Below are 4,418 nucleotides of genomic sequence, written 5' to 3' on the forward strand. Positions count from 1 at the left end.
CTAACTGGATCATCAAAACAATCGAACAATTCATGAATCAAAAACACCTAAATCGAATATAAACCCTAAAAAAATGAATTGAAAATCAAGACTACAAAACATAAAATTGATTATACGAATAGAAAGTAGACATCAATAGGATCGTTTTGGTTACTCACATGATCGAATTGGACAACAGAATCACTGTGAAATCTGTGTTTGAATCCAAGGAAGTGTTCTTCACCCACACAATGTTCTTGAATATTTTTGATTTTTAATTATAATTAACTAATTAATTAATAATAAAACAACTATTTATAGTACTGAAAATAATACCCCTAAATAAAATTAAGGGGCTAATTACACATCTAATAAAAATATTTTGCCCCAATTTTTATAATTTTTGAGTATCAAAATTTAATTTATAAATATTTTATATATGCAATATATATGCCAAAATTTTCCAAAAATTGTGAATAATGCAAAAATACAAAGAAATGGTATAAATAAAAGTCCTATAATTTTATAAAAATAAAAATGTGATTTTTGTGGGGTTTTTAACACCCAATGGGGCCCGAAAAAGTCATTTTTCATAAAACGAGAAAATTTATAAAATGCCTAGATGTTCAGAATAATGCGATGGTAAAAGCCGTTTGATGACAAATAAGGCCCATTATTTTATTTGAAATACCTGCTTTAAAATCATGGTTAGAGTCGTAAAACGTTTGAAATGAAAGTTATGAATGCAAAATAAAATATCTGAAAAATATCTTAAAAATACCGGAACGACACAGAATGCACGTAACACATAGCAATTAGGGTTTGACAATTAATTCCACATAAATGACACATTAACACACATAATTTGTTATAAATATGATATAATACAGAAGTAAATTTCCCAGACGTTACAAGAGAAAGTGCTTAGACTTAAGTCTGTAGCTTTAGTACGAGTTTTATGGAGGAATCCCAAGGTTGAAGAGTCAACCTGGGAGTTTGAAAGTGAAATGTTATCTAAGTATCCTCATCTGTTTTTCTAATATAGATTTTGAGGACAGAATCCTGTTAAGGGGGAAGGATGTAATAACCGGGAAATTTCTATACATATTTTGTCATATATATGATGAATATTCTCTATTTAATTAAATTTAAAATGTGTTTCCATGATTTATTATGTAATAGGTATTAATTTAGTCATGCAAGGACCAGGGTATTTTTCTAATAATTAATATGTGTTCTAAATGCAATTATATGAATAGATCCGCAATCTGGACGCGTGTCAGATTAAGTGTCTTCCGTGTTACATGTTAAAACTTTTTCTATGATTGTACACGCTTATTATCTATGTTTTTTGGGATTTGTATTAAATTTAGAAATTATTTTAGTTTCATAAAAGTTATCGTACCGGGACCCGACTAGGACGTAAAAGCCCACAAAATCCGTACATTTATTTTTATAAAATCCATGATCTCCTAACAGCCCGTATTTTCGTATTTTTAATGTGTACATATTTTTCGGGGAATTTTGATATAAAAATTGTAATTCTTTATAAATTATATTTAAAAAAAACATTTCCCCATAAACTATTATTTCCAGGGCGTGTGATTTTAAATTACGAGATAATGGGTATCGATTTGTGATTTATCGGGAATATTTTTTAGTACAAATAGTCATTATATTTATGTGTGTAATTTATAAAAATCAAAACTTAGCAGATAAATACAGTTCCTTTCCTCTCTTCATTATCCGATAAATATATGCAAAGTTTAGCTCTCGAAGATTCATCTGTTGTCTGCAATCCAGTGATTATTTTAGAGCGTTCTTGATACCAAATTATAGATTGTGAAGAGACGAATGATTGGGCACCAACTAGTTGAACTAAGAATCAAGTCTAGGAGGGCATACGGGGTTATAAAAGTTAAGTTCAGTCTTTGCATATCAGGCTAGTACCCCTGCCCTATTCCAATTTCAGAATAGACAAATGTTATATATTTGACATTGATATTGCTGTTAGGTAAATCCTTTTGATACAGTACTTTCGAATACTCGTAGATTATTTGAGACAGATAATTTTAGTAATTTTTCTACTAGAATATTAATTTCATTCCTGATAGATAGTGAATCACTATGCTATACATTTTACTCTATAAAATGGAACGTGATATTGATATTTAGCAAATAACTAATCTTACTAGTTATTTCTCCATCAGTTGTTTAGATTACTCCGGACCATAGGGAGTAGATTATGATAGGATATCGATTGATTCGATCCCTTATGACGGAAAAATATTTTGATTGGAAGATGCGTAAGTGACCCGGGAAAACGCTCCCGCATTAGGGCTTTGTGTTAACTGAAATATGTTAATACAATTTTGTCCTTGGCCACAGTGTGACTTTTTATTTAAGTACATATCGGTTGTGGCCGGTATGTAGCTTTTGTTTGAGTACTCGTGTTTAGGATCGGAATTCTACGAATTGTGATCCAGCTCTGTCACAGCGGCTGACCTGTTAGTGTTTGTGCCCTAGAGACAACACTATGAAATTTTAGTTTAAGACATTAGGATTATTAATGTTTATGTTCTATCGATTATTCTATTTATAATTTATTAATTCTTCATTTACTATGATATAAATGTTAGATTAATAAATGTCCTTGGAATATGATATGCAATTCTATATCTCTAAGTACGTGACTTAGAAATGTGATTATGAGAATAGTATCAATATTCCTAAAGGTCCCTAGTCGAGTATTATTATTAAGGGATAATAATAATGCATTAAGACTGGTGTGTTTGTTGACTGATGATCACATCTCATTGATCATAGGTATAATGATACTAAAGTCAAAAACACATGCAGATGTATATGTACATGGTGTTGGACAGACCCAATGTGAGATACTACATGTCTGTTCTGTCATAAGTAATTCTCACAGTGATAATGATGTAATGGTCCTTAGACCTGAAGTCATTATATTTCTATACGAGAATTAATATACATTGATTCCATTAAAAGTTATCCTTGACCGGATAATGATAAAAGTGGACATTGGGTATGTTATGAATCGTATGAGAAATATGAATGATCTAGATGGGATTTAACCCTCCTATTTTAGGAGTGATATTATTGGCCTCTTGTGTGAGCTAGACTATGAAATGCGTGGCCACGCTCAAATATTGATTTGATATGATAGTCTACTCATTGATCAAGGAAACTTGGATTAAACTATGATGAGGATGACACATTACATGCCTCTAGTTTTATCTATAATATTTCGTTAAAGGGATTATATTACATTGTACATTATTCACAAAAGGTTTAATCGATCACCGATTCAATTATTATTACTTGGGTAGCAATGATGTATTACCAGATGCCGCTCATTGTTTACGATTTTAAATTAGATTTAAAATTTGTTGCCAATGTAATAATAACCTATAGGGTCACACACTAAGAATGTTTGAAGGATTATTTACTTTAAATTTGATTTAAATTATATTAAAGTAATTCGAATTATTTATAATATTAATTAAGTATGACTTAATTAATTAGATAAATATTGATATTCGAATTTACTAATATTAATTATGAAATTTATTTGTTCAATAATTAAGTGAAACTTAACTATAATACAAATAGAAATTTCGAATTAATAATAACTCCTAATTAGTTAAGAGTTATAATTTATTTTATACTCTCTATATAATATCTCTTCTGTGGCTGATTTTGGAAGCAAGACTTTTACTAAAACCCTATCCACCAAGGGAGAAGATGGAGAGAGCGAGAAGAAACGAGTTTGTGCTAGTACACATCAAATCCTTGAGTTCAAGCATTCGTGTGGATATCGATAGAGCGTAGATCGCGAGAGCGGGATGCGTGGTGATTGAACAAGTTTTGGATCTCCATAAGTCAACCAATTGGTAAAGCTTCTTAAAGTAAACAATCTGATCTACGAATTAAATACATGTTTTTCGCATGGGTTCTGCGGCGGGTTTCGAAAATTATAATTTTTTTATGTTTTTAATTACTGTTTCCGTTGCGTTTATGTGCTTGAAACCGTTCATGACCAGCATGTGATAGTGCATCCGCCGGAATATTATGATTCCCAATCTAAAACTTATTGCTTTCTGTTTTATAAGCTTACTGTTAGCTTCAGATATTATTCAAATATCACTGATTATCTGTTGTTCTTTCTTTATCAGCATAATACTGTTGTTATCTTTTCGGGCACATATTTATACTACTTGCTGAGCATTTCATAGCTCATACTTGTTTTATTATGCTGATCTTTCAGAGAGGGCTTGAGATTCCTCGTTTGTTGCATACTGCTAGGAAGAGGGTGAATCTGGTGCATCCTCAGATCTTTAGGTTTCGGGTGCCCCAACAGCAACATGTTGATCTGGGAGTTGGTGTAGTTTGTAAATTAGTTTGTAGCCTAA

The sequence above is a fragment of the Apium graveolens genome, chromosome 5, assembly GCF_009905375.1.
Source record: "Apium graveolens cultivar Ventura chromosome 5, ASM990537v1, whole genome shotgun sequence".
NCBI classification, from domain to species: Eukaryota; Viridiplantae; Streptophyta; class Magnoliopsida; order Apiales; family Apiaceae; genus Apium; species Apium graveolens.